The following is a 27214-nucleotide window of genomic DNA, read 5'->3' as shown; positions in this document are numbered from 1 at the left end:
TCAAATGCATATTCCTCTGCATTACCAGCTTTGCCTGACACATCAGCAATGCAGGGTGGCAAGCCTGCTCGAAAATCCAAGCGTTTGGCTGTTCGCAAAGTGAGTTTGTACTTCGGCAGAGAAAAAAGTCACCCAACGTGGGGCTCGAACCCACGACCCTGAGATTAAGAGTCTCATGCTCTACCGACTGAGCTAGCTAGGTACCTCATCGGTCATTTTGACTTGGTCCGAATATCGTACAGCTCCGTTTGTGCAAAATATGGTGATTAGTGAAGGTGTTGTTGATGGATCCTATGGTGCAATCTGTTAGCGTGTTGTACTTATACAGCAGTATACAGCAATTAGATGACAAGGTTGTGCGTTCAAGATCCACCAGGAGCAAGTATTCCTCTTGAACCCTCTCCCTGTCTATTTCTTGTCCAGAAAAGGAGCATTTTAATTCAATACACTTAGGAGGATGTTTCATAATTAATTGGTATGTTATTGAGATAACAGGTCAGAGTGCAGGCACAGCTAGGATTCAAATCCATAGTCTTCTCTATCACCAGCAATGCCAGACACGTCAGCAATGCAGGGTGGCAAGTCTGCTCGAAAGTCCATGTGAACGGCTGTTTGCAAATTTAGTTGGTGCTTCGGCTCAGACAAGTATCAGCCCATTTGTGGTATCGACCCTACGATTCTGAGATTAAGAGGCTCATGCTCAAACGCCTGAGCTTGCCAGGCAGGTCAATTGTGGTGATCGGTGACAGTGCTTTGCATAGCTCCTACGGCGCAGTTGGTTTGCGCGTGGTACTTATACAGCAGTATGCAGTGAAGCAATGCCAAAGTTGTGAATTCGTACCTGACCAGGAGCAACTGCTTTTCTTGAACCCTCTGACTGTCTATTTCTTGTCCAGAAAAGGATCATTTATTCAATCTATTTCATAAGTAATTGGTATGTCATAGAGATAACAGGTCAGAGTGCAGGCACAGCTACGATTCAAATGCATATTCCTCTGCATTACCAGCTTTGCCTGACACATCAGCAATACAGGGTGGCAAGCCTGCTCGAAAATCCAAGCGTTTGGCTGTTCGCAAAGTGAGTTTGTACTTCGGCAGAGAAAAAAATCACCCAACGTGGGGCTCGAACCCACGACCCTGAGATTAAGAGTCTCATGCTCTACCTACTGAGCTAGCTAGGTACCTCATCAGTCATTTTGACTTGGTCCGAATATCGTACAGCTCCGTTTGTGCAAAATATGGTGATTAGTGAAGGTGTTGTTGATGGATCCTATGGTGCAATCTGTTAGCGTGTTGTACTTATACAGCAGTATACAGCAATTAGATGACAAGGTTGTGCGTTCAAGATCCACCAGGAGCAAGTATTCCTCTTGAACCCTCTCCCTGTCTATTTCTTGTCCAGAAAAGGAGCATTTTAATTCAATACACTTAGGAGGATGTTTCATAATTAATTGGTATGTTATTGAGATAACAGGTCAGAGTGCAGGCACAGCTAGGATTCAAATCCATAGTCTTCTCTATCACCAGCAATGCCAGACACGTCCGCAATGCAAATGTAGTTGGTGCTTGGCTCAGACAAGTATCAGCCCATTTGTGGTATCGACCCTACGATTCTGAGATTAAGCGGCTCATGCTCAAACGCCTGAGCTTGCCAGGCAGGTCAATTGTGGTGATCAGTGACAGTGCTTTGCATAGCTCCTACGGCGCAGTTGGTTTGCGCGTGGTAGTTATACAGCAGTATGCAGTGAAGCAATGCCAAAGTTGTGAATTCGTACCTGACCAGGAGCAACTGCTTTTCTTGAACCCTCTGACTGTCTATTTCTTGTCCAGAAAAGGATAATTTATTCAATCTATTTCATAAGTAATTGGTATGTCATAGAGATAACAGGTCAGAGTGCCGGCACAGCTACGATTCAAATGCATATTCCTCTGCATTACCAGCTTTGCCTGACACATCAGCAATGCAGGGTGGCAAGCCTGCTCGAAAATCCAAGCGTTTGGCTGTTCGCAAAGAGAGTTGGTACTTCGGCAGAGAAAATAATCACCCAACGTGGGGCTCTAACCCACGACCCTGAGATTAAGAGTCTCATGCTCTACCGACTGAGCTAGCTAGGTACCTCATCGGTCATTTTGACTTGGTCCGAATATCGTACAGCTCCGTTTGTGCAAAATATGGTGATTAGTGAAGGTGTTGTTGATGGATCCTATGGTGCAATCTGTTAGCGTGTTGTACTTATACAGCAGTATACAGCAATTAGATGACAAGGTTGTGCGTTCAAGATCCACCAGGAGCAAGTATTCCTCTTGAACCCTCTCCCTGTCTATTTCTTGTCCAGAAAAGGAGCATTTTAATTCAATACACTTAGGAGGATGTTTCATAATTAATTGGTATGTTATTGAGATAACAGGTCAGAGTGCAGGCACAGCTAGGATTCAAATCCATAGTCTTCTCTATCACCAGCAATGCCAGACACGTCAGCAATGCAGGGTGGCAAGTCTGCTCGAAAGTCCATGTGAACGGCTGTTTGCAAATTTAGTTGGTGCTTGGCTCAGACAAGTATCAGCCCATTTGTGGTATCGACCCTACGATTCTGAGATTAAGAGGCTCATGCTCAAACGCCTGAGCTTGCCAGGCAGGTCAATTGTGGTGATCAGTGACAGTGCTTTGCGTAGCTCCTGTGGCGCAGTCGGTTAGCGCGTGGTACTTATACAGCAGTATGCAGTGAAGCAATGCCGAGGTTGTGAGTTCGAGCCTCACCAGGAGCAAGTGCTTTTCTTGAACCCTCTGACTGTCTATTTCTTGTCCAGAAAATGATCATTTATTCAATCTATTTCATAAGTAATTGGTATGTCATAGAGATAACAGGTCAGAGTGCAGGCACAGCTACGATTCAAATGCATATTCCTCTGCATTACCAGCTTTGCCTGACACATCAGCAATGCAGGGTGGCAAGCCTGCTCGAAAATCCAAGCGTTTGGCTGTTCGCAAAGTGAGTTTGTACTTCGGCAGAGAAAAAAGTCACCCAACGTGGGGCTCGAACCCACGACCCTGAGATTAAGAGTCTCATGCTCTACCGACTGAGCTAGCTAGGTACCTCATCGGTCATTTTGACTTGGTCCGAATATCGTACAGCTCCGTTTGTGCAAAATATGGTGATTAGTGAAGGTGTTGTTGATGGATCCTATGGTGCAATCTGTTAGCGTGTTGTACTTATACAGCAGTATACAGCAATTAGATGACAAGGTTGTGCGTTCAAGATCCACCAGGAGCAAGTATTCCTCTTGAACCCTCTCCCTGTCTATTTCTTGTCCAGAAAAGGAGCATTTTAATTCAATACACTTAGGAGGATGTTTCATAATTAATTGGTATGTTATTGAGATAACAGGTCAGAGTGCAGGCACAGCTAGGATTCAAATCCATAGTCTTCTCTATCACCAGCAATGCCAGACACGTCAGCAATGCAGGGTGGCAAGTCTGCTCGAAAGTCCATGTGAACGGCTGTTTGCAAATTTAGTTGGTGCTTCGGCTCAGACAAGTATCAGCCCATTTGTGGTATCGACCCTACGATTCTGAGATTAAGAGGCTCATGCTCAAACGCCTGAGCTTGCCAGGCAGGTCAATTGTGGTGATCGGTGACAGTGCTTTGCATAGCTCCTACGGCGCAGTTGGTTTGCGCGTGGTACTTATACAGCAGTATGCAGTGAAGCAATGCCAAAGTTGTGAATTCGTACCTGACCAGGAGCAACTGCTTTTCTTGAACCCTCTGACTGTCTATTTCTTGTCCAGAAAAGGATAATTTATTCAATCTATTTCATAAGTAATTGGTATGTCATAGAGATAACAGGTCAGAGTGCAGGCACAGCTACGATTCAAATGCATATTCCTCTGCATTACCAGCTTTGCCTGACACATCAGCAATGCAGGGTGGCAAGCCTGCTCGAAAATCCAAGCGTTTCGCTGTTTGCAAAGTGAGTTTGTACTTCGGCAGAGAAAATAATCACCCAACGTGGGGCTCTAACCCACGACCCTGAGATGAAGAGTCTCGTGCTCTTCCGACTGAGCTAGCTAGGCACCTCAACGGTAATTTTAACTTGGTCCGAATATCGTACAGCTCCGTTTGTGCAAAATATGGTGATCAGTGACAGTGCTTTGCGTAGCTCCTGTGGCGCAGTCGGTTAGCGCGTGGTACTTATACAGCAGTATGCAGTGAAGCAATGCCGAGGTTGTGAGTTCGAGCCTCACCAGGAGCAAGTGCTTTTCTTGAACCCTCTGACTGTCTATTTCTTGCCCAGAAAAGGATCATTTATTCAATCTATTTCATAAGTAATTGGTATGTCATAGAGATAACAGGTCAGAGTGCAGGCACAGCTACGATTCAAATGCATATTCCTCTGCATTACCAGCTTTGCCTGACACATCAGCAATACAGGGTGGCAAGCCTGCTCGAAAATCCAAGCGTTTGGCTGTTCGCAAAGTGAGTTTGTACTTCGGCAGAGAAAAAAAATCACCCAACGTGGGGCTCGAACCCACGACCCTGAGATTAAGAGTCTCATGCTCTACCGACTGAGCTAGCTAGGTACCTCATCGGTCATTTTGACTTGGTCCGAATATCGTACAGCTCCGTTTGTGCAAAATATGGTGATTAGTGAAGGTGTTGTTGATGGATCCTATGGTGCAATCTGTTAGCGTGTTGTACTTATACAGCAGTATACAGCAATTAGATGACAAGGTTGTGCGTTCAAGATCCACCAGGAGCAAGTATTCCTCTTGAACCCTCTCCCTGTCTATTTCTTGTCCAGAAAAGGAGCATTTTAATTCAATACACTTAGGAGGATGTTTCATAATTAATTGGTATGTTATTGAGATAACAGGTCAGATTGCAGGCAGAGCTACGATTCAAATGCATAGTCTTCTGCATTACCAGTTTTGCCTGACACATCAGCAATGCAGGGTGGCAAGCCTGCTCAAAAATCCAACCGTTTGGCTTTTCGCAAAGTGAGTTGGTACTTCGGCAGAGAAAATAATCACCCAACGTGGGGCTCTAACCCACGACCCTGAGATGAAGAGTCTCGTGCTCTTCCGACTGAGCTAGCTAGGCACCTCAACGGTAATTTTAACTTGGTCCGAATATCGTACAGCTCCGTTTGTGCAAAATATGGTGATCAGTGACAGTGCTTTGCGTAGCTCCTGTGGCGCAGTCGGTTAGCGCGTGGTACTTATACAGCAGTATGCAGTGAAGCAATGCCGAGGTTGTGAGTTCGAGCCTCACCAGGAGCAAGTGCTTTTCTTGAACCCTCTGACTGTCTATTTCTTGTCCAGAAAAGGATCATTTATTCAATCTATTTCATAAGTAATTGGTATGTCATAGAGATAACAGGTCAGAGTGCAGGCACAGCTACGATTCAAATGCATATTCCTCTGCATTACCAGCTTTGCCTGACACATCAGCAATACAGGGTGGCAAGCCTGCTCGAAAATCCAAGCGTTTGGCTGTTCGCAAAGTGAGTTTGTACTTCGGCAGAGAAAAAAATCACCCAACGTGGGGCTCGAACCCACGACCCTGAGATTAAGAGTCTCATGCTACACCGACTGAGCTAGCTAGGTACCTCATCAGTCATTTTGACTTGGTCCGAATATCGTACAGCTCCGTTTGTGCAAAATATGGTGATTAGTGAAGGCGTTGTTGATGGATCCTATGGTGCAATCTGTTAGCGTGTTGTACTTATACAGCAGTATACAGCAATTAGATGACAAGGTTGTGCGTTCAAGATCCACCAGGAGCAAGTATTCCTCTTGAACCCTCTCCCTGTCTATTTCTTGTCCAGAAAAGGAGCATTTTAATTCAATACACTTAGGAGGATGTTTCATAATTAATTGGTATGTTATTGAGATAACAGGTCAGAGTGCAGGCACAGCTAGGATTCAAATCCATAGTCTTCTCTATCACCAGCAATGCCAGACACGTCAGCAATGCAGGGTGGCAAGTCTGCTCGAAAGTCCATGTGAACGGCTGTTTGCAAATTTAGTTGGTGCTTGGCTCAGACAAGTATCAGCCCATTTGTGGTATCGACCCTACGATTCTGAGATTAAGAGGCTCATGCTCAAACGCCTGAGCTTGCCAGGCAGGTCAATTGTGGTGATCAGTGACAGTGCTTTGCATAGCTCCTACGGCGCAGTTGGTTTGCACGTGGTATTTATACAGCAGTATGCAGTGAAGCAATGCCAAAGTTGTGAATTCGTACCTGACCAGGAGCAACTGCTTTTCTTGAACCCTCTGACTGTCTATTTCTTGTCCAGAAAAGGATCATTTATTTAATCTATTTCATAAGTAATTGGTATGTCGTTGAGATAAAAGGTCAGATTGCAGGCAGAGCTACGATTCAAATGCATAGTCTTCTGCATTACCAGTTTTGCCTGACACATCAGCAATGCAGGGTGGCAAGCCTGCTCAAAAATCCAACCGTTTGGCTGTTCGCAAAGAGAGTTGGTACTTCGGCAGAGAAAATAATCACCCAACGTGGGGCTCTAACCCACGACCCTGAGATTAAGAGTCTCATGCTCTACCGACTGAGCTAGCTAGGTACCTCATCGGTCATTTTGACTTGGTCCGAATATCGTACAGCTCCGTTTGTGCAAAATATGGTGATTAGTGAAGGTGTTGTTGATGGATCCTATGGTGCAATCTTTTAGCGTGTTGTACTTATACAGCAGTATACAGCAATTAGATGACAAGGTTGTGCGTTCAAGATCCACCAGGAGCAAGTATTCCTCTTGAACCCTCTCCCTGTCTATTTCTTGTCCAGAAAAGGAGCATTTTAATTCAATACACTTAGGAGGATGTTTCATAATTAATTGGTATGTTATTGAGATAACAGGTCAGAGTGCAGGCACAGCTAGGATTCAAATCCATAGTCTTCTCTATCACCAGCAATGCCAGACACGTCAGCAATGCAGGGTGGCAAGTCTGCTCGAAAGTCCATGTGAACGGCTGTTTGCAAATTTAGTTGGTGCTTCGGCTCAGACAAGTATCAGCCCATTTGTGGTATCGACCCTACGATTCTGAGATTAAGAGGCTCATGCTCAAACGCCTGAGCTTGCCAGGCAGGTCAATTGTGGTGATCAGTGACAGTGCTTTGCGTAGCTCCTGTGGCGCAGTCGGTTAGCGCGTGGTACTTATACAGCAGTATGCAGTGAAGCAATGCCGAGGTTGTGAGTTCGAGCCTCACCAGGAGCAAGTGCTTTTCTTGAACCCTCTGACTGTCTATTTCTTGTCCAGAAAATGATAATTTATTCAATCTATTTCATAAGTAATTGGTATGTCATAGAGATAACAGGTCAGAGTGCAGGCACAGCTACGATTCAAATGCATATTCCTCTGCATTACCAGCTTTGCCTGACACATCAGCAATGCAGGGTGGCAAGCCTGCTCGAAAATCCAAGCGTTTGGCTGTTCGCAAAGTGAGTTTGTACTTCGGCAGAGAAAAAAGTCACCCAACGTGGGGCTCGAACCCACGACCCTGAGATTAAGAGTCTCATGCTCTACCGACTGAGCTAGCTAGGTACCTCATCGGTCATTTTGACTTGGTCCGAATATCGTACAGCTCCGTTTGTGCAAAATATGGTGATTAGTGAAGGTGTTGTTGATGGATCCTATGGTGCAATCTGTTAGCGTGTTGTACTTATACAGCAGTATACAGCAATTAGATGACAAGGTTGTGCGTTCAAGATCCACCAGGAGCAAGTATTCCTCTTGAACCCTCTCCCTGTCTATTTCTTGTCCAGAAAAGGAGCATTTTAATTCAATACACTTAGGAGGATGTTTCATAATTAATTGGTATGTTATTGAGATAACAGGTCAGAGTGCAGGCACAGCTAGGATTCAAATCCATAGTCTTCTCTATCACCAGCAATGCCAGACACGTCAGCAATGCAGGGTGGCAAGTCTGCTCGAAAGTCCATGTGAACGGCTGTTTGCAAATTTAGTTGGTGCTTCGGCTCAGACAAGTATCAGCCCATTTGTGGTATCGACCCTACGATTCTGAGATTAAGAGGCTCATGCTCAAACGCCTGAGCTTGCCAGGCAGGTCAATTGTGGTGATCGGTGACAGTGCTTTGCATAGCTCCTACGGCGCAGTTGGTTTGCGCGTGGTACTTATACAGCAGTATGCAGTGAAGCAATGCCAAAGTTGTGAATTCGTACCTGACCAGGAGCAACTGCTTTTCTTGAACCCTCTGACTGTCTATTTCTTGTCCAGAAAAGGATAATTTATTCAATCTATTTCATAAGTAATTGGTATGTCATAGAGATAACAGGTCAGAGTGCAGGCACAGCTACGATTCAAATGCATATTCCTCTGCATTACCAGCTTTGCCTGACACATCAGCAATGCAGGGTGGCAAGCCTGCTCGAAAATCCAAGCGTTTCGCTGTTCGCAAAGTGAGTTTGTACTTCGGCAGAGAAAATAATCACCCAACGTGGGGCTCTAACCCACGACCCTGAGATGAAGAGTCTCGTGCTCTTCCGACTGAGCTAGCTAGGCACCTCAACGGTAATTTTAACTTGGTCCGAATATCGTACAGCTCCGTTTGTGCAAAATATGGTGATCAGTGACAGTGCTTTGCGTAGCTCCTGTGGCGCAGTCGGTTAGCGCGTGGTACTTATACAGCAGTATGCAGTGAAGCAATGCCGAGGTTGTGAGTTCGAGCCTCACCAGGAGCAAGTGCTTTTCTTGAACCCTCTGACTGTCTATTTCTTGTCCAGAAAAGGATCATTTATTCAATCTATTTCATAAGTAATTGGTATGTCATAGAGATAACAGGTCAGAGTGCAGGCACAGCTACGATTCAAATGCATATTCCTCTGCATTACCAGCTTTGCCTGACACATCAGCAATACAGGGTGGCAAGCCTGCTCGAAAATCCAAGCGTTTGGCTGTTCGCAAAGTCAGTTTGTACTTCGGCAGAGAAAAAAATCACCCAACGTGGGGCTCGAACCCACGACCCTGAGATTAAGAGTCTCATGCTACACCGACTGAGCTAGCTAGGTACCTCATCAGTCATTTTGACTTGGTCCGAATATCGTACAGCTCCGTTTGTGCAAAATATGGTGATTAGTGAAGGTGTTGTTGATGGATCCTATGGTGCAATCTGTTAGCGTGTTGTACTTATACAGCAGTATACAGCAATTAGATGACAAGGTTGTGCGTTCAAGATCCACCAGGAGCAAGTATTCCTCTTGAACCCTCTCCCTGTCTATTTCTTGTCCAGAAAAGGAGCATTTTAATTCAATACACTTAGGAGGATGTTTCATAATTAATTGGTATGTTATTGAGATAACAGGTCAGAGTGCAGGCACAGCTAGGATTCAAATCCATAGTCTTCTCTATCACCAGCAATGCCAGACACGTCAGCAATGCAGGGTGGCAAGTCTGCTCGAAAGTCCATGTGAACGGCTGTTTGCAAATTTAGTTGGTGCTTCGGCTCAGACAAGTATCAGCCCATTTGTGGTATCGACCCTACGATTCTGAGATTAAGAGGCTCATGCTCAAACGCCTGAGCTTGCCAGGCAGGTCAATTGTGGTGATCAGTGACAGTGCTTTGCGTAGCTCCTGTGGCGCAGTCGGTTAGCGCGTGGTACTTATACAGCAGTATGCAGTGAAGCAATGCCGAGGTTGTGAGTTCGAGCCTCACCAGGAGCAAGTGCTTTTCTTGAACCCTCTGACTGTCTATTTCTTGTCCAGAAAATGATAATTTATTCAATCTATTTCATAAGTAATTGGTATGTCATAGAGATAACAGGTCAGAGTGCAGGCACAGCTACGATTCAAATGCATATTCCTCTGCATTACCAGCTTTGCCTGACACATCAGCAATGCAGGGTGGCAAGCCTGCTCGAAAATCCAAGCGTTTGGCTGTTCGCAAAGTGAGTTTGTACTTCGGCAGAGAAAAAAGTCACCCAACGTGGGGCTCGAACCCACGACCCTGAGATTAAGAGTCTCATGCTCTACCGACTGAGCTAGCTAGGTACCTCATCGGTCATTTTGACTTGGTCCGAATATCGTACAGCTCCGTTTGTGCAAAATATGGTGATTAGTGAAGGTGTTGTTGATGGATCCTATGGTGCAATCTGTTAGCGTGTTGTACTTATACAGCAGTATACAGCAATTAGATGACAAGGTTGTGCGTTCAAGATCCACCAGGAGCAAGTATTCCTCTTGAACCCTCTCCCTGTCTATTTCTTGTCCAGAAAAGGAGCATTTTAATTCAATACACTTAGGAGGATGTTTCATAATTAATTGGTATGTTATTGAGATAACAGGTCAGAGTGCAGGCACAGCTAGGATTCAAATCCATAGTCTTCTCTACCACCAGCAATGCCAGACACGTCAGCAATGCAGGGTGGCAAGTCTGCTCGAAAGTCCATGTGAACGGCTGTTTGCAAATTTAGTTGGTGCTTCGGCTCAGACAAGTATCAGCCCATTTGTGGTATCGACCCTACGATTCTGAGATTAAGAGGCTCATGCTCAAACGCCTGAGCTTGCCAGGCAGGTCAATTGTGGTGATCGGTGACAGTGCTTTGCATAGCTCCTACGGCGCAGTTGGTTTGCGCGTGGTACTTATACAGCAGTATGCAGTGAAGCAATGCCAAAGTTGTGAATTCGTACCTGACCAGGAGCAACTGCTTTTCTTGAACCCTCTGACTGTCTATTTCTTGTCCAGAAAAGGATAATTTATTCAATCTATTTCATAAGTAATTGGTATGTCATAGAGATAACAGGTCAGAGTGCAGGCACAGCTACGATTCAAATGCATATTCCTCTGCATTACCAGCTTTGCCTGACACATCAGCAATGCAGGGTGGCAAGCCTGCTCGAAAATCCAAGCGTTTCGCTGTTCGCAAAGTGAGTTTGTACTTCGGCAGAGAAAATAATCACCCAACGTGGGGCTCTAACCCACGACCCTGAGATGAAGAGTCTCGTGCTCTTCCGACTGAGCTAGCTAGGCAACTCAACGGTAATTTTAACTTGGTCCGAATATCGTACAGCTCCGTTTGTGCAAAATATGGTGATCAGTGACAGTGCTTTGCGTAGCTCCTGTGGCGCAGTCGGTTAGCGCGTGGTACTTATACAGCAGTATGCAGTGAAGCAATGCCGAGGTTGTGAGTTCGAGCCTCACCAGGAGCAAGTGCTTTTCTTGAACCCTCTGACTGTCTATTTCTTGTCCAGAAAAGGATCATTTATTCAATCTATTTCATAAGTAATTGGTATGTCATAGAGATAACAGGTCAGAGTGCAGGCACAGCTACGATTCAAATGCATATTCCTCTGCATTACCAGCTTTGCCTGACACATCAGCAATACAGGGTGGCAAGTCTGCTCGAAAGTCCATGTGAACGGCTGTTTGCAAATTTAGTTGGTGCTTGGCTCAGACAAGTATCAGCCCATTTGTGGTATCGACCCTACGATTCTGAGATTAAGAGGCTCATGCTCAAACGCCTGAGCTTGCCAGGCAGGTCAATTGTGGTGATCAGTGACAGTGCTTTGCATAGCTCCTACGGCGCAGTTGGTTTGCACGTGGTACTTATACAGCAGTATGCAGTGAAGCAATGCCAAAGTTGTGAATTCGTACCTGACCAGGAGCAACTGCTTTTCTTGAACCCTCTGACTGTCTATTTCTTGTCCAGAAAAGGATCATTTATTTAATCTATTTCATAAGTAATTGGTATGTCGTTGAGATAAAAGGTCAGATTGCAGGCAGAGCTACGATTCAAATGCATAGTCTTCTGCATTACCAGTTTTGCCTGACACATCAGCAATGCAGGGTGGCAAGCCTGCTCAAAAATCCAACCGTTTGGCTGTTCGCAAAGAGAGTTGGTACTTCGGCAGAGAAAATAATCACCCAACGTGGGGCTCTAACCCACGACCCTGAGATTAAGAGTCTCATGCTCTACCGACTGAGCTAGCTAGGTACCTCATCGGTCATTTTGACTTGGTCCGAATATCGTACAGCTCCGTTTGTGCAAAATATGGTGATTAGTGAAGGTGTTGTTGATGGATCCTATGGTGCAATCTGTTAGCGTGTTGTACTTATACAGCAGTATACAGCAATTAGATGACAAGGTTGTGCGTTCAAGATCCACCAGGAGCAAGTATTCCTCTTGAACCCTCTCCCTGTCTATTTCTTGTCCAGAAAAGGAGCATTTTAATTCAATACACTTAGGAGGATGTTTCATAATTAATTGGTATGTTATTGAGATAACAGGTCAGAGTGCAGGCACAGCTAGGATTCAAATCCATAGTCTTCTCTATCACCAGCAATGCCAGACACGTCAGCAATGCAGGGTGGCAAGTCTGCTCGAAAGTCCATGTGAACGGCTGTTTGCAAATTTAGTTGGTGCTTGGCTCAGACAAGTATCAGCCCATTTGTGGTATCGACCCTACGATTCTGAGATTAAGAGGCTCATGCTCAAACGCCTGAGCTTGCCAGGCAGGTCAATTGTGGTGATCAGTGACAGTGCTTTGCGTAGCTCCTGTGGCGCAGTCGGTTAGCGCGTGGTACTTATACAGCAGTATGCAGTGAAGCAATGCCGAGGTTGTGAGTTCGAGCCTCACCAGGAGCAAGTGCTTTTCTTGAACCCTCTGACTGTCTATTTCTTGTCCAGAAAATGATCATTTATTCAATCTATTTCATAAGTAATTGGTATGTCATAGAGATAACAGGTCAGAGTGCAGGCACAGCTACGATTCAAATGCATATTCCTCTGCATTACCAGCTTTGCCTGACACATCAGCAATACAGGGTGGAAAGCCTGCTCGAAAATCCAAGCGTTTGGCTGTTCGCAAAGTGAGTTTGTACTTCGGCAGAGAAAAAAAATCACCCAACGTGGGGCTCGAACCCACGACCCTGAGATTAAGAGTCTCATGCTCTACCGACTGAGCTAGCTAGGTACCTCATCGGTCATTTTGACTTGGTCCGAATATCGTACAGCTCCGTTTGTGCAAAATATGGTGATTAGTGAAGGTGTTGTTGATGGATCCTATGGTGCAATCTGTTAGCGTGTTGTACTTATACAGCAGTATACAGCAATTAGATGACAAGGTTGTGCGTTCAAGATCCACCAGGAGCAAGTATTCCTCTTGAACCCTCTCCCTGTCTATTTCTTGTCCAGAAAAGGAGCATTTTAATTCAATACACTTAGGAGGATGTTTCATAATTAATTGGTATGTTATTGAGATAACAGGTCAGAGTGCAGGCACAGCTAGGATTCAAATCCATAGTCTTCTCTATCACCAGCAATGCCAGACACGTCAGCAATGCAGGGTGGCAAGTCTGCTCAAAAGTCCATGTGAACGGCTGTTTGCAAATTTAGTTGGTGCTTCGGCTCAGACAAGTATCAGCCCATTTGTGGTATCGACCCTACGATTCTGAGATTAAGAGGCTCATGCTCAAACGCCTGAGCTTGCCAGGCAGGTCAATTGTGGTGATCAGTGACAGTGCTTTGCATAGCTCCTACGGCGCAGTTGGTTTGCACGTGGTACTTATACAGCAGTATGCAGTGAAGCAATGCCAAAGTTGTGAATTCGTACCTGACCAGGAGCAACTGCTTTTCTTGAACCCTCTGACTGTCTATTTCTTGTCCAGAAAAGGATCATTTATTTAATCTATTTCATAAGTAATTGGTATGTCGTTGAGATAAAAGGTCAGATTGCAGGCAGAGCTACGATTCAAATGCATAGTCTTCTGCATTACCAGTTTTGCCTGACACATCAGCAATGCAGGGTGGCAAGCCTGCTCAAAAATCCAACCGTTTGGCTGTTCGCAAAGAGAGTTGGTACTTCGGCAGAGAAAATAATCACCCAACGTGGGGCTCTAACCCACGACCCTGAGATGAAGAGTCTCGTGCTCTTCCGACTGAGCTAGCTAGGCACCTCAACGGTAATTTTAACTTGGTCCGAATATCGTACAGCTCCGTTTGTGCAAAATATGGTGATCAGTGACAGTGCTTTGCGTAGCTCCTGTGGCGCAGTCGGTTAGCGCGTGGTACTTATACAGCAGTATGCAGTGAAGCAATGCCGAGGTTGTGAGTTCGAGCCTCACCAGGAGCAAGTGCTTTTCTTGAACCCTCTGACTGTCTATTTCCTGTCCAGAAAATGATCATTTATTCAATCTATTTCACATGTAATTGGTATGTCATAGAGATAACAGGTCAGAGTGCAGGCACAGCTACAATTCAAATGCATATTCCTCTGCATTACCAGCTTTGCCTGACACATCAGCAATGCAGGGTGGCAAGCCTGCTCAAAAATCCAAGCGTTTGGCTGTTCGCAAAGAGAGTTGGTACTTCGGCAGAGAAAATAATCACCCAACGTGGGGCTCTAACCCACGACCCTGAGATTAAGAGTCTCATGCTCTACCGACTGAGCTAGCTAGGTACCTCATCAGTCATTTTGACTTGGTCCGAATATCGTACAGCTCCGTTTGTGCAAAATATGTTGATTAGTGAAGGTGTTGTTGATGGATCCTATGGTGCAATCTGTTAGCGTGTTGTACTTATACAGCAGTATACAGCAATTAGATGACAAGGTTGTGCGTTCAAGATCCACCAGGAGCAAGTATTCCTCTTGAACCCTCTCCCTGTCTATTTCTTGTCCAGAAAAGGAGCATTTTAATTCAATACACTTAGGAGGATTTTTCTTAATTAATTGGTATGTTATTGAGATAACAGGTCAGAGTGCAGGCACAGCTAGGATTCAAATCCATAGTCTTCTCTATCACCAGCAATGCCAGACACGTCAGCAATGCAGGGTGGCAAGTCTGCTCGAAAGTCCATGTGAACGGCTGTTTGCAAATTTAGTTGGTGCTTGGCTCAGACAAGTATCAGCCCATTTGTGGTATCGACCCTACGATTCTGAGATTAAGAGGCTCATGCTCAAACGCCTGAGCTTGCCAGGCAGGTCAATTGTGGTGATCAGTGACAGTGCTTTGCATAGCTCCTACGGCGCAGTTGGTTTGCACGTGGTACTTATACAGCAGTATGCAGTGAAGCAATGCCAAAGTTGTGAATTCGTACCTGACCAGGAGCAACTGCTTTTCTTGAACCCTCTGACTGTCTATTTCTTGTCCAGAAAAGGATAATTTATTAAATCTATTTCATAAGTAATTGGTATGTCGTTGAGATAAAAGGTCAGAGTGCAGGCAGAGCTACGATTCAAATGCATATTCCTCTGCATTACCAGCTTTGCCTGACACATCAGCAATGCAGGGTGGCAAGCCTGCTCAAAAATCCAACCGTTTGGCTGTTCGCAAAGAGAGTTGGTACTTCGGCAGAGAAAATAATCACCCAACGTGGGGCTCTAACCCACGACCCTGAGATGAAGAGTCTCGTGCTCTTCCGACTGAGCTAGCTAGGCACCTCAACGGTAATTTTAACTTGGTCCGAATATCGTACAGCTCCGTTTGTGCAAAATATGGTGATCAGTGACAGTGCTTTGCGTAGCTCCTGTGGCGCAGTCGGTTAGCGCGTGGTACTTATACAGCAGTATGCAGTGAAGCAATGCCGAGGTTGTGAGTTCGAGCCTCACCAGGAGCAAGTGCTTTTCTTGAACCCTCTGACTGTCTATTTCTTGTCCAGAAAAGGATCATTTATTCAATCTATTTCATAAGTAATTGGTATGTCATAGAGATAGCAGGTCAGAGTGCAGGCACAGCTACGATTCAAATGCATATTCCTCTGCATTACCAGCTTTGCCTGACACATCAGCAATGCAGGGTGGCAAGCCTGCTCGAAAATCCAAGCGTTTGGCTGTTCGCAAAGTGAGTTTGTACTTCGGCAGAGAAAATAATCACCCAACGTGGGGCTCTAACCCACGACCCTGAGATTAAGAGTCTCATGCTCTACCGACTGAGCTAGCTAGGTACCTCATCGGTCATTTTGACTTGGTCCGAATATCGTACAGCTCCGTTTGTGCAAAATATGGTGATTAGTGAAGGTGTTGTTGATGGATCCTATGGTGCAATCTGTTAGCGTGTTGTACTTATACAGCAGTATACAGCAATTAGATGACAAGGTTGTGCGTTCAAGATCCACCAGGAGCAAGTATTCCTCTTGAACCCTCTCCCTGTCTATTTCTTGTCCAGAAAAGGAGCATTTTAATTCAATACACTTAGGAGGATGTTTCATAATTAATTGGTATGTTATTGAGATAACAGGTCAGAGTGCAGGCACAGCTAGGATTCAAATCCATAGTCTTCTCTATCACCAGCAATGCCAGACACGTCAGCAATGCAGGGTGGCAAGTCTGCTCGAAAGTCCATGTGAACGGCTGTTTGCAAATTTAGTTGGTGCTAGGCTCAGACAAGTATCAGCCCATTTGTGGTATCGACCCTACGATTCTGAGATTAAGAGGCTCATGCTCAAACGCCTGAGCTTGCCAGGCAGGTCAATTGTGGTGATCAGTGACAGTGCTTTGCATAGCTCCTACGGCGCAGTTGGTTTGCGCGTGGTACTTATAAAGCAGTATGCAGTGAAGCAATGCCAAAGTTGTGAATTCGTACCTGACCAGGAGCAACTGCTTTTCTTGAACCCTCTGACTGTCTATTTCTTGTCCAGAAAATGATCATTTATTCAATCTATTTCACATGTAATTGGTATGTCATAGAGATAACAGGTCAGAGTGCAGGCACAGCTACAATTCAAATGCATATTCCTCTGCATTACCAGCTTTGCCTGACACATCAGCAATGCAGGGTGGCAAGCCTGCTCGAAAATCCAAGCGTTTGGCTGTTCGCAAAGTGAGTTTGTACTTCGGCAGAGAAAAAAATCACCCAACGTGGGGCTCGAACCCACGACCCTGAGATTAAGAGTCTCATGCTCTACCGACTGAGCTAGCTAGGTACCTCATCGGTCATTTTGACTTGGTCCGAATATCGTACAGCTCCGTTTGTGCAAAATATGGTGATTAGTGAAGGTGTTGTTGATGGATCCTATGGTGCAATCTGTTAGCGTGTTGTACTTATACAGCAGTATACAGCAATTAGATGACAAGGTTGTGCGTTCAAGATCCACCAGGAGCAAGTATTCCTCTTGAACCCTCTCCCTGTCTATTTCTTGTCCAGAAAAGGAGCATTTTAATTCAATACACTTAGGAGGATGTTTCATAATTAATTGGTATGTTATTGAGATAACAGGTCAGAGTGCAGGCACAGCTAGGATTCAAATCCATAGTCTTCTCTATCACCAGCAATGCCAGACACGTCAGCAATGCAGGGTGGCAAGTCTGCTCGAAAGTCCATGTGAACGGCTGTTTGCAAATTTAGTTGGTGCTAGGCTCAGACAAGTATCAGCCCATTTGTGGTATCGACCCTACGATTCTGAGATTAAGAGGCTCATGCTCAAACACCTGAGCTTGCCAGGCAGGTCAATTGTGGTGATCAGTGACAGTGCTTTGCATAGCTCCTACGGCGCAGTTGGTTTGCGCGTGGTACTTATAAAGCAGTATGCAGTGAAGCAATGCCAAAGTTGTGAATTCGTACCTGACCAGGAGCAACTGCTTTTCTTGAACCCTCTGACTGTCTATTTCTTGTCCAGAAAATGATCATTTATTCAATCTATTTCACATGTAATTGGTATGTCATAGAGATAACAGGTCAGAGTGCAGGCACAGCTACAATTCAAATGCATATTCCTCTGCATTACCAGCTTTGCCTGACACATCAGCAATGCAGGGTGGCAAGCCTGCTCGAAAATCCAAGCGTTTGGCTGTTCGCAAAGTGAGTTTGTACTTCGGCAGAGAAAAAAATCACCCAACGTGGGGCTCGAACCCACGACCCTGAGATTAAGAGTCTCATGCTCTACCGACTGAGCTAGCTAGGTACCTCATCAGTCATTTTGACTTGGTCCGAATATCGTACAGCTCCGTTTGTGCAAAATATGGTGATTAGTGAAGGTGTTGTTGATGGATCCTATGGTGCAATCTGTTAGCGTGTTGTACTTATACAGCAGTATACAGCAATTAGATGACAAGGTTGTGCGTTCAAGATCCACCAGGAGCAAGTATTCCTCTTGAACCCTCTCCCTGTCTATTTCTTGTCCAGGAAAGGAGCATTTTAATTCAATACACTTAGGAGGATGTTTCATAATTAATTGGTATGTTATTGAGATAACAGGTCAGAGTGCAGGCACAGCTAGGATTCAAATCCATAGTCTTCTCTATCACCAGCAATGCCAGACACGTCAGCAATGCAGGGTGGCAAGTCTGCTCGAAAGTCCATGTGAACGGCTGTTTGCAAATTTAGTTGGTGCTTCGGCTCAGACAAGTATCAGCCCATTTGTGGTATCGACCCTACGATTCTGAGATTAAGAGGCTCATGCTCAAACGCCTGAGCTTGCCAGGCAGGTCAATTGTGGTGATCAGTGACAGTGCTTTGCATAGCTCCTACGGCGCAGTTGGTTTGCACGTGGTACTTATACAGCAGTATGCAGTGAAGCAATGCCAAAGTTGTGAATTCGTACCTGACCAGGAGCAACTGCTTTTCTTGAACCCTCTAACTGTCTATTTCATGTCCAGAAAAGGATCATTTATTTAATCTATTTCATAAGTAATTGGTATGTCGTTGAGATAAAAGGTCAGAGTGCAGGCAGAGCTACGATTCAAATGCATAGTCTTCTGCATTACCAGTTTTGCCTGACACATCAGCAATGCAGGGTGGCAAGCATGCTCAAAAATCCAACCGTTTGGCTGTTCGCAAAGAGAGTTGGTACTTCGGCAGAGAAAATAATCACCCAACGTGGGGCTCTAACCCACGACCCTGAGATTAAGAGTCTCGTGCTCTTCCGACTGAGCTAGCTAGGCACCTCAACGGTAATTTTAACTTGGTCTGAATACCATACAGCTCCGTTTGTGCAAAATATGGTGATCAGTGACAGTGCTTTGCGTAGCTCCTGTGGCGCAGTCGGTTAGCGCGTGGTACTTATACAGCAGTATGCAGTGAAGCAATGCCGAGGTTGTGAGTTCGAGCCTCACCAGGAGCAAGTGCCTTTCTTGAACCCTCTGACTGTCTATTTCTTGTCCAGAAAAGGATCATTTATTTAATCTATTTCATAAGTAATTGGTATGTCGTTGAGATAAAAGGTCAGAGTGCAGGCAGAGCTACGATTCAAATGCATAGTCTTCTGCATTACCAGTTTTGCCTGACACATCAGCAATGCAGGGTGGCAAGCCTGCTCAAAAATCCAACCGTTTGGCTGTTCGCAAAGAGAGTTTGTACTTCGGCATAGAAAAAAAATCACCCAACGTGGGGCTCGAACCCACGACCCTGAGATTAAGAGCCTCACCAGGAGCAAGTGCATTTCTTGAACCCTCTGACTGTCAATTTCTTGTCCAGAAAAGGATAATTTATTCAATCTATTTCATAAGTAATTGGTATGTCATAGAGATAACAGGTCAGAGTGCAGGCACAGCTACGATTCAAATGCATATTCCTCTGCATTACCAGCTTTGCCTGACACATCGGCAATGCAGGGTGGCAAGCCTGCTCGAAAATCCAAGCGTTTGGCTGTTCGCAAAGTGAGTTTGTACTTCACTTTTTTCACCCAACGTGGGGCTTGAACCCACGAACCTGCGATTAAGAGTCTCATGCTCTACCCACTGAGCTAGCTAGGTACCTCATCAGACATTATGACTTGGTCCGAATATCGTACAGCTCCGTTTGTGCAAAATATGGTGATTAGTGAAGGTGTTGTTGATGGATCCTATGGTTCAATCTGTTAGCGTGTTGGACTTATACAGCAGTATACAGCAATTAGATGACAAGGTTGTGCGTTCAAGATCCACCAGGAGCAAGTATTCCTCTTGAACCCTCTCCCTGTCTATTTCTTGTCCAGAAAAGGAGCATTTTAATTCAATACACTTAGGAGGATGTTTCATAATTAATGGGTATGTTATTGAGATAACAGGTCAGAGTGCAGGCACAGCTAGGATTCAAATCCATAGTCTTCTCTATCACCAGCAATGCCAGACACGTCAGCAATGCAGGGTGGCAAGTCTGCTCGAAAGTCCATGTGAACGGCTGTTTGCAAATTTAGTTGGTGCTTCGGCTCAGACAAGTATCAGCCCATTTGTGGTATCGACCCTACGATTCTGAGATTAAGAGGCTCATGCTCAAACGCCTGAGCTTGCCAGGCAGGTCAATTGTGGTGATCAGTGACAGTGCTTTGCATAGCTCCTACGGCGCAGTTGGTTTGCACGTGGTACTTATACAGCAGTATGCAGTGAAGCAATGCCAAAGTTGTGAATTCGTACCTGACCAGGAGCAACTGCTTTTCTTGAACCCTCTGACTGTCTATTTCTTGTCCAGAAAAGGATCATTTATTTAATCTATTTCATAAGTAATTGGTATGTCGTTGAGATAAAAGGTCAGAGTGCAGGCAGAGCTACGATTCAAATGCATAGTCTTCTGCATTACCAGTTTTGCCTGACACATCAGCAATGCAGGGTGGCAAGCCTGCTCAAAAATCCAACCGTTTGGCTGTTCGCAAAGAGAGTTGGTACTTCGGCAGAGAAAATAATCACCCAACGTGGGGCTCTAACCCACGACCCTGAGATTAAGAGTCTCGTGCTCTTCCGACTGAGCTAGCTAGGCACCTCAACGGTAATTTTAACTTGGTCCGAATATCGTACAGCTCCGTTTGTGCAAAATATGGTGATCAGTGACAGTGCTTTGCGTAGCTCCTGTGGCGCAGTCGGTTAGCGCGTGGTACTTATACAGCAGTATGCAAGGAAGCAATGCCGAGGTTGTGAGTTCGAGCCTCACCAGGAGCAAGTGCATTTCTTGAACCCTCTGACTGTCAATTTCTTGTCCAGAAAAGGATAATTTATTCAATCTATTTCATAAGTAATTGGTATGTCATAGAGATAACAGGTCAGAGTGCAGGCACAGCTACGATTCAAATGCATATTCCTCTGCATTACCAGCTTTGCCTGACACATCGGCAATGCAGGGTGGCAAGCCTGCTCGAAAATCCAAGCGTTTGGCTGTTCGCAAAGTGAGTTTGTACTTCGGCAGAGAAAAAAAATCACCCAACGTGGGGCTTGAACCCACGAACCTGCGATTAAGAGTCTCATGCTCTACCCATTGAGCTAGCTAGGTACCTCATCAGACATTTTGACTTGGTCCGAATATCGTACAGCTCCGTTTGTGCAAAATATGGTGATTAGTGAAGGTGTTGTTGATGGATCCTATGGTTCAATCTGTTAGCGTGTTGGACTTATACAGCAGTATACAGCAATTAGATGACAAGGTTGTGCGTTCAAGATCCACCAGGAGCAAGTATTCCTCTTGAACCCTCTCCCTGTCTATTTCTTGTCCAGAAAAGGAGCATTTTAATTCAATACACTTAGGAGGATGTTTCATAATTAATGGGTATGTTATTGAGATAACAGGTCAGAGTGCAGGCACAGCTAGGATTCAAATCCATAGTCTTCTCTATCACCAGCAATGCCAGACACGTCAGCAATGCAGGGTGGCAAGTCTGCTCGAAAGTCCATGTGAATGGCTGTTTGCAAATTTAGTTGGTGCTTCGGCTCAGACAAGTATCAGCCCATTTGTGGTATCGACCCTACGATTCTGAGATTAAGAGGCTCATGCTCAAACGCCTGAGCTTGCCAGGCAGGTCAATTGTGGTGATCAGTCACAGTGCTTTGCATAGCTCCTACGGCGCAGTTGGTTTGCGCGTGGTACTTATACAGCAGTATGCAGTGAAGCAATGCCAAAGTTGTGAATTCGTACCTGACCAGGAGCAACTGCTTTTCTTGAACCCTCTGACTGTCTATTTCTTGTCCAGAAAAGGATCATTTATTTAATCTATTTCATAAGTAATTGGTATGTCGTTGAGATAAAAGGTCAGAGTGCAGGCAGAGCTACGATTCAAATGCATAGTCTTCTGCATTACCAGTTTTGCCTGACACATCAGCAATGCAGGGTGGCAAGCCTGCTCAAAAATCCAACCGTTTGGCTGTTCGCAAAGAGAGTTGGTACTTCGGCAGAGAAAATAATCACCCAACGTGGGGCTCGAACCCACGACCCTGAGATTAAGAGTCTCATGCTCTACCGACTGAGCTAGCTAGGTACCTCATCAGTCAGTTTGACTTGGTTCGAATATCGTACAGCTCCGTTTGTGCAAAATATGGTGATTAGTGAAGGTGTTGTTGATGGATCCTATGGTGCAATCTGTTAGCGTGTTGTACTTATACAGCAGTATACAGCAATTAGATGACAAGGTTGTGCGTTCAAGATCCACCAGGAGCAAGTATTCCTCTTGAACCCTCTCCCTGTCTATTTCTTGTCCAGAAAAGGAGCATTTTAATTCAATACACTTAGGAGGATGTTTCATAATTAATTGGTATGTTATTGAGATAACAGGTCAGAGTGCAGGCACAGCTAGGATTCAAATCCATAGTCTTCTCTATCACCAGCAATGCCAGACACGTCAGCAATGTAGGGTGGCAAGTCTGCTCGAAAGTCCATGTGAACGGCTGTTTGCAAATTTAGTTGGTGCTTCGGCTCAGACAAGTATCAGCCCATTTGTGGTATCGACCCTACGATTCTGAGATTAAGAGGCTCATGCTCAAACGCCTGAGCTTGCCAGGCAGGTCAATTGTGGTGATCAGTGACAGTGCTTTGCATAGCTCCTACGGCGCAGTTGGTTTGCGCGTGGTACTTATACAGCAGTATGCAGTGAAGCAATGCCACAAAGTTGTGAATTCGTACCTGACCAGGAGCAACTGCTTTTCTTGAACCCTCTGACTGTCTATTTCTTGTCCAGAAAAGGATCATTTATTTAATCTATTTCATAAGTAATTGGTATGTCGTTGAGATAAAAGGTCAGAGTGCAGGCAGAGCTACGATTCAAATGCATAGTCTTCTGCATTACCAGTTTTGCCTGACACATCAGCAATGCAGGGTGGCAAGCCTGCTCAAAAATCCAACCGTTTGGCTGTTCGCAAAGAGAGTTGGTACTTCGGCAGAGAAAATAATCACCCAACGTGGGGCTCTAACCCACGACCCTGAGACTAAGAGTCTCGTGCTCTTCCGACTGAGCTAGCTAGGCACCTCAACGGTAATTTTAACTTGGTCCGAATATCGTACAGCTCCGTTTGTGCAAAATATGGTGATCAGTGACAGTGCTCTGCGTAGCTCCTGTGGCGCAGTCGGTTAGCGCGTGGTACTTATACAGCAGTATGCAGTGAAGCAATGCCGAGGTTGTGAGTTCGAGCCTCACCAGGAGCAAGTGCTTTTCTTGAACCCTCTGACTGTCTATTTCTTGTCCAGAAAAGGATCATTTATTCAATCTATTTCATAAGTAATTGGTATGTCATAGAGATAACAGGTCAGAGTGCAGGCACAGCTACGATTCAGATGCATATTCCTCTGCATTACCAGCTTTGCCTGACACATCAGCAATGCAGGGTGGCAAGCCTGCTCGAAAATCCAAGCGTTTGGCTGTTCGCAAAGTGAGTTTGTACTTCGGCAGAGAAAAAAAATCACCCAACGTGGGGCTCGAACCCACGACCCTGAAATTAAGAGTCTCATGCTCTACCGACTGAGCAAGCTAGGTACCTCAACAGTCATTTTGACTTGGTCCGAATATCGTACAGCTCCGTTTGTGCAAAATATGGTGATTAGTGAAGGTGTTGTTGATGGATCCTGTGGTGCAATCTGTTAGCGTGTTGTACTTATACAGCAGTATACAGCAATTAGATGACAAGGTTGTGCGTTCAAGATCCACCAGGAGCAAGTATTCCTCTTGAACCCTCTCACTGTCTATTTCTTGTCCAGAAAAGGAGCATTTTAATGCAATACACTTAGGAGGGCGTTTCATAATTAATTGGTATGTTATTGAGATAACAGGTCAGAGTGCAGGCACAGCTAGGATTCAAATCCATAGTCTTCTCTATCACCAGCAATGCAGGGTGGCAAGTCTGCTCGAAAGTCCATGTGAACGGCTGTTTGCAAATTTAGTTGGTGCTTCGGCTCAGACAAGTATCAGCCCATTTGTGGTATCGACCCTACGATTCTGAGATTAAGAGGCTCATGCTCAAACGCCTGAGCTTGCCAGGCAGGTCAATTGTGGTGATCAGTGACAGTGCTTTGCATAGCTCCTATGGCGCAGTTGGTTTGCGCGTGGTACTTATACAGCAGTATGCAGTGAAGCAATGCCAAAGTTGTGAATTCGTACCTGACCAGGAGCAACTGCTTTTCTTGAACCCTCTGTCTATTTCTTGTCCAGAAAAGGATCATTTATTTAATCTATTTCATAAGTAATTGGTATGTCGTTGAGATAAAAGGTCAGAGTGCAGGCAGAGCTACGATTCAAATGCATAGTCTTCTGCATTACCAGTTTTGCCTGACACATCAGCAATGCAGGGTGGCAAGCCTGCTCAAAAATCCAACCGTTTGGCTGTTCGCAAAGAGAGTTGGTACTTCGGCAGAGAAAATAATCACCCAACGTGGGGCTCTAACCCACGACCCTGAGATTAAGAGTCTCGTGCTCTTCCGACTGAGCTAGCTAGGCACCTCAACGGTTCAAGATCCACCAGGAGCAAGTATTCCTCTTGAACCCTCTCACTGTCTATTTCTTGTCCAGAAAAGGATCATTTTAATGCAATACACTTAGGAGGACGTTTCATAATTAATTGGTATGTTGTTGAGATAACAGGTCAGAGTGCAGGCACAGCTAGGATTCAAATCCATAGTCTTCTCTATCACCAGCTATGCCAGACACGTCAGCAATGCAGGGTGGCAAGCCTACTCAAAAGTCCAGGTGAATGGCTGTTTGCAAAGTGAGTTGGTGCTTTGGCTCAGACAAGAATAAGCCCATTTGTGGTATCGACCCTACGATTCTGAGGCTCAAGCTCAAACGCCTGAGCTTGCCAGGCAGGTCAATTGTAGTACTGACTTGGACTGAATATCGTACAGCTTTGTTTGTGAAAATATGGTGATCAGTGACAGTGCTTTGCATAGCTCCTGTGGCGCTGTCGGTTAGCGTGTGATACTTATACAGCAGTAAAGCAACGCCGAGGTTGTGAGTTCGAGCCTCACCAGGATCAAGTGCTTTTCTTGAACCCTCTGACTGTCTATTTCTTGTCCAGAAAAGGATCATTTATTCAATCTATTTCAGAAGTAATTGGTATGTCATAGAGATAACAGGTGAGAGTGCAGGCACAGCTACGATTCAAATGCATATTCCTCTGCATTACCAGCTTTGCCTGACACATCAGCAATGCGTTTGGCTGTTCGCAAAGGCAGAGAAAAAAAATCACCCAACGTGGGGATCGAACCCACGACCCTGAGATTAAGAGTCTCATGCTCTACCGACTGAGCTAGCTAGGTACCTCAACAGTAATTTTGACTTGGTCCGAATATCATACAGCTCCGTTTGTGCAAAATATGGTGATTAGTGAAGGTGTTGTTGATGGATCCTGTGGTGCAATCTGTTAGCGTGTTGTACTTATACAGCAGTATACAGCAATTAGATGACAAGGTTGTGCGTTCAAGATCCACCAGGAGCAAGTATTCCTCTTGAACCCTCTCACTGTCTATTTCTTGTCCAGAAAAGGAGCATTTTAATGCAATACACTTAGGAGGATGTTTCATAATTAATTGGTATGTTATTGAGATAACAGGTCAGAGTGCAGGCACAGCTAGGATTCAAATCCATAGTCTTCTCTATCACCAGCTATGCAGGGTGGCAAGTCTGCTCGAAAGTCCAGGTGAATGGCTGTTTGCAAAGTGAGTTGGTGCTTCGGCTCAGACAAGAATCAGCCCATTTGTGGTATCGACCCTACGATTCTGAGATTAAGAGGCTCATGCTCAAACGCCTGAGCTTGCCAGGCAGGTCAAGTATAGTACTGACTTGTACTGAATATCGTACAGCTATGTTTGTGCAAAATATGGTGATCAGTGACAGTGTTTTGCATAGCTGCTGTTGCGCAGTCGGTTAGCGCGTGGTACTTATACAGCAGTATGCAGTGAAGCAATGCCGAAGTTGTGAGTTCGAGCCTCACCAGGAGCAAGTGCTTTTCTTGAACCCTCTGACCCTCTATTTCTTGTCCAGAAAAGGATCATTTATTCAATCTATTTCAGAAGTAATTGGTATGTCATAGAGATAACAGGTGAGAGTGCAGGCACAGCTACGATTCAAATGCATATTCCTCTGCATTACCAGCTTTGCCTGACACATCAGCAATGCGTTTGGCTGTTCGCAAAGTGAGTTTGTACTAAGGCAGAGAAAAAAAAATCACCCAACGTGGGGCTCGAACCCACGACCCTGAGATTAAGAGTCTCATGCTCTACCGACTGAGCTAGCTAGGTACCTCACCAGTAATTTTGACTTGGTCTGAATATCGTACAGCTCCGTTTGTGCAAAATATGGTGATTAGTGAAGGTGTTGTTGATGGATCCTGTGGTGCAATCTGTTAGCGTGTTGTACTTATACAGCAGTAAACAGCAATTAGATGACAAGGTTGTGCGTTCAAGATCCACCAGGAGCAAGTATTCCTCTTGAACCCTCTCACTGTCTATTTCTTGTCCAGAAAAGGAGCATTTTAATGCAATACACTTAGGAGGATGTTTCATAATTAATTGGTATGTTATTGAGATAACAGGTCAGAGTGCAGGCACAGCTAGGATTCAAATCCATAGTCTTCTCTATCACCAGCTATGCAGGGTGGCAAGTCTGCTCGAAAGTCCAGGTGAATGGCTGTTTGCAAAGTGAGTTGGTGCTTCGGCTCAGACAAGAATCAGCCCATTTGTGGTATCGACCCTACGATTCTGAGATTAAGAGGCTCATGCTCAAACGCCTGAGCTTGCCAGGCAGGTCAAGTATAGTACTGACTTGTACTGAATATCGTACAGCTATGTTTGTGCAAAATATGGTGATCAGTGACAGTGTTTTGCATAGCTGCTGTTGCGCAGTCGGTTAGCGCGTGGTACTTATACAGCAGTATGCAGTGAAGCAATGCTGAAGTTGTGAGTTCGAGCCTCACCAGGAGCAAGTGCTTTTCTTGAACCCTCTGACCCTCTATTTCTTGTCCAGAAAAGGATCATTTATTCAATCTATTTCAGAAGTAATTGGTATGTCATAGAGATAACAGGTGAGAGTGCAGGCACAGCTACGATTCAAATGCATATTCCTCTGCATTACCAGCTTTGCCT

General features: G+C 45.1%; 31 non-coding genes across 31 annotated transcripts; 13 read left to right on the top strand and 18 right to left on the bottom strand.

The window, feature by feature from the left end:
* Positions 1–129: 129 nt before the first annotated feature.
* Positions 130–202, bottom strand: trnak-cuu. The gene has a single exon. It is a non-coding gene; the product is annotated as a tRNA-Lys (tRNA).
* Positions 203–1108: 906 nt separating this feature from the next.
* Positions 1109–1181, bottom strand: trnak-cuu. Its single transcript has one exon. It is a non-coding gene; the product is annotated as a tRNA-Lys (tRNA).
* Positions 1182–2042: 861 nt separating this feature from the next.
* On the bottom strand, positions 2043–2115 carry trnak-cuu. The gene has a single exon. It is a non-coding gene; the product is annotated as a tRNA-Lys (tRNA).
* A 557-nt stretch (positions 2116–2672) lies between these two features.
* On the top strand, positions 2673–2766 carry trnai-uau. The gene is made up of 2 exons: positions 2673–2710; positions 2731–2766. It is a non-coding gene; the product is annotated as a tRNA-Ile (tRNA).
* Positions 2767–3020: 254 nt separating this feature from the next.
* trnak-cuu lies at positions 3021–3093 on the bottom strand. The gene has a single exon. It is a non-coding gene; the product is annotated as a tRNA-Lys (tRNA).
* Positions 3094–4157: 1064 nt separating this feature from the next.
* trnai-uau lies at positions 4158–4251 on the top strand. The gene is made up of 2 exons: positions 4158–4195; positions 4216–4251. It is a non-coding gene; the product is annotated as a tRNA-Ile (tRNA).
* A 255-nt stretch (positions 4252–4506) lies between these two features.
* trnak-cuu lies at positions 4507–4579 on the bottom strand. The gene has a single exon. It is a non-coding gene; the product is annotated as a tRNA-Lys (tRNA).
* Positions 4580–5184: 605 nt separating this feature from the next.
* On the top strand, positions 5185–5278 carry trnai-uau. Its single transcript has 2 exons — positions 5185–5222; positions 5243–5278. It is a non-coding gene; the product is annotated as a tRNA-Ile (tRNA).
* Positions 5279–6510: 1232 nt separating this feature from the next.
* trnak-cuu lies at positions 6511–6583 on the bottom strand. Its single transcript has one exon. It is a non-coding gene; the product is annotated as a tRNA-Lys (tRNA).
* Positions 6584–7141: 558 nt separating this feature from the next.
* Positions 7142–7235, top strand: trnai-uau. Its single transcript has 2 exons — positions 7142–7179; positions 7200–7235. It is a non-coding gene; the product is annotated as a tRNA-Ile (tRNA).
* Positions 7236–7489: 254 nt separating this feature from the next.
* On the bottom strand, positions 7490–7562 carry trnak-cuu. Its single transcript has one exon. It is a non-coding gene; the product is annotated as a tRNA-Lys (tRNA).
* A 1064-nt stretch (positions 7563–8626) lies between these two features.
* Positions 8627–8720, top strand: trnai-uau. The gene is made up of 2 exons: positions 8627–8664; positions 8685–8720. It is a non-coding gene; the product is annotated as a tRNA-Ile (tRNA).
* An 885-nt stretch (positions 8721–9605) lies between these two features.
* trnai-uau lies at positions 9606–9699 on the top strand. Its single transcript has 2 exons — positions 9606–9643; positions 9664–9699. It is a non-coding gene; the product is annotated as a tRNA-Ile (tRNA).
* Positions 9700–9953: 254 nt separating this feature from the next.
* trnak-cuu lies at positions 9954–10026 on the bottom strand. Its single transcript has one exon. It is a non-coding gene; the product is annotated as a tRNA-Lys (tRNA).
* A 1064-nt stretch (positions 10027–11090) lies between these two features.
* trnai-uau lies at positions 11091–11184 on the top strand. Its single transcript has 2 exons — positions 11091–11128; positions 11149–11184. It is a non-coding gene; the product is annotated as a tRNA-Ile (tRNA).
* Positions 11185–11896: 712 nt separating this feature from the next.
* On the bottom strand, positions 11897–11969 carry trnak-cuu. The gene has a single exon. It is a non-coding gene; the product is annotated as a tRNA-Lys (tRNA).
* A 557-nt stretch (positions 11970–12526) lies between these two features.
* On the top strand, positions 12527–12620 carry trnai-uau. The gene is made up of 2 exons: positions 12527–12564; positions 12585–12620. It is a non-coding gene; the product is annotated as a tRNA-Ile (tRNA).
* Positions 12621–12875: 255 nt separating this feature from the next.
* On the bottom strand, positions 12876–12948 carry trnak-cuu. The gene has a single exon. It is a non-coding gene; the product is annotated as a tRNA-Lys (tRNA).
* Positions 12949–14012: 1064 nt separating this feature from the next.
* trnai-uau lies at positions 14013–14106 on the top strand. The gene is made up of 2 exons: positions 14013–14050; positions 14071–14106. It is a non-coding gene; the product is annotated as a tRNA-Ile (tRNA).
* Positions 14107–14360: 254 nt separating this feature from the next.
* Positions 14361–14433, bottom strand: trnat-cgu. The gene has a single exon. It is a non-coding gene; the product is annotated as a tRNA-Lys (tRNA).
* Positions 14434–15496: 1063 nt separating this feature from the next.
* trnai-uau lies at positions 15497–15590 on the top strand. The gene is made up of 2 exons: positions 15497–15534; positions 15555–15590. It is a non-coding gene; the product is annotated as a tRNA-Ile (tRNA).
* A 254-nt stretch (positions 15591–15844) lies between these two features.
* On the bottom strand, positions 15845–15917 carry trnak-cuu. Its single transcript has one exon. It is a non-coding gene; the product is annotated as a tRNA-Lys (tRNA).
* Positions 15918–16822: 905 nt separating this feature from the next.
* trnak-cuu lies at positions 16823–16895 on the bottom strand. Its single transcript has one exon. It is a non-coding gene; the product is annotated as a tRNA-Lys (tRNA).
* Positions 16896–17800: 905 nt separating this feature from the next.
* Positions 17801–17873, bottom strand: trnak-cuu. The gene has a single exon. It is a non-coding gene; the product is annotated as a tRNA-Lys (tRNA).
* Positions 17874–18937: 1064 nt separating this feature from the next.
* Positions 18938–19031, top strand: trnai-uau. Its single transcript has 2 exons — positions 18938–18975; positions 18996–19031. It is a non-coding gene; the product is annotated as a tRNA-Ile (tRNA).
* A 1695-nt stretch (positions 19032–20726) lies between these two features.
* On the top strand, positions 20727–20820 carry trnai-uau. The gene is made up of 2 exons: positions 20727–20764; positions 20785–20820. It is a non-coding gene; the product is annotated as a tRNA-Ile (tRNA).
* A 1234-nt stretch (positions 20821–22054) lies between these two features.
* trnak-cuu lies at positions 22055–22127 on the bottom strand. The gene has a single exon. It is a non-coding gene; the product is annotated as a tRNA-Lys (tRNA).
* Positions 22128–23193: 1066 nt separating this feature from the next.
* On the top strand, positions 23194–23287 carry trnai-uau. The gene is made up of 2 exons: positions 23194–23231; positions 23252–23287. It is a non-coding gene; the product is annotated as a tRNA-Ile (tRNA).
* A 255-nt stretch (positions 23288–23542) lies between these two features.
* On the bottom strand, positions 23543–23615 carry trnak-cuu. Its single transcript has one exon. It is a non-coding gene; the product is annotated as a tRNA-Lys (tRNA).
* A 1702-nt stretch (positions 23616–25317) lies between these two features.
* On the bottom strand, positions 25318–25390 carry trnak-cuu. Its single transcript has one exon. It is a non-coding gene; the product is annotated as a tRNA-Lys (tRNA).
* A 908-nt stretch (positions 25391–26298) lies between these two features.
* On the bottom strand, positions 26299–26371 carry trnak-cuu. Its single transcript has one exon. It is a non-coding gene; the product is annotated as a tRNA-Lys (tRNA).
* Between the last annotated feature and the right edge of the window lie 843 nt (positions 26372–27214).

The sequence above is a fragment of the Oncorhynchus mykiss genome, chromosome 17, assembly GCF_013265735.2.
Source record: "Oncorhynchus mykiss isolate Arlee chromosome 17, USDA_OmykA_1.1, whole genome shotgun sequence".
In the NCBI taxonomy this organism is placed as follows: domain Eukaryota; kingdom Metazoa; phylum Chordata; class Actinopteri; order Salmoniformes; family Salmonidae; genus Oncorhynchus; species Oncorhynchus mykiss.
The sequence above is the reverse complement of the archived record's forward strand: the minus strand, read 5'-3'. Positions and strand labels throughout refer to the sequence as shown.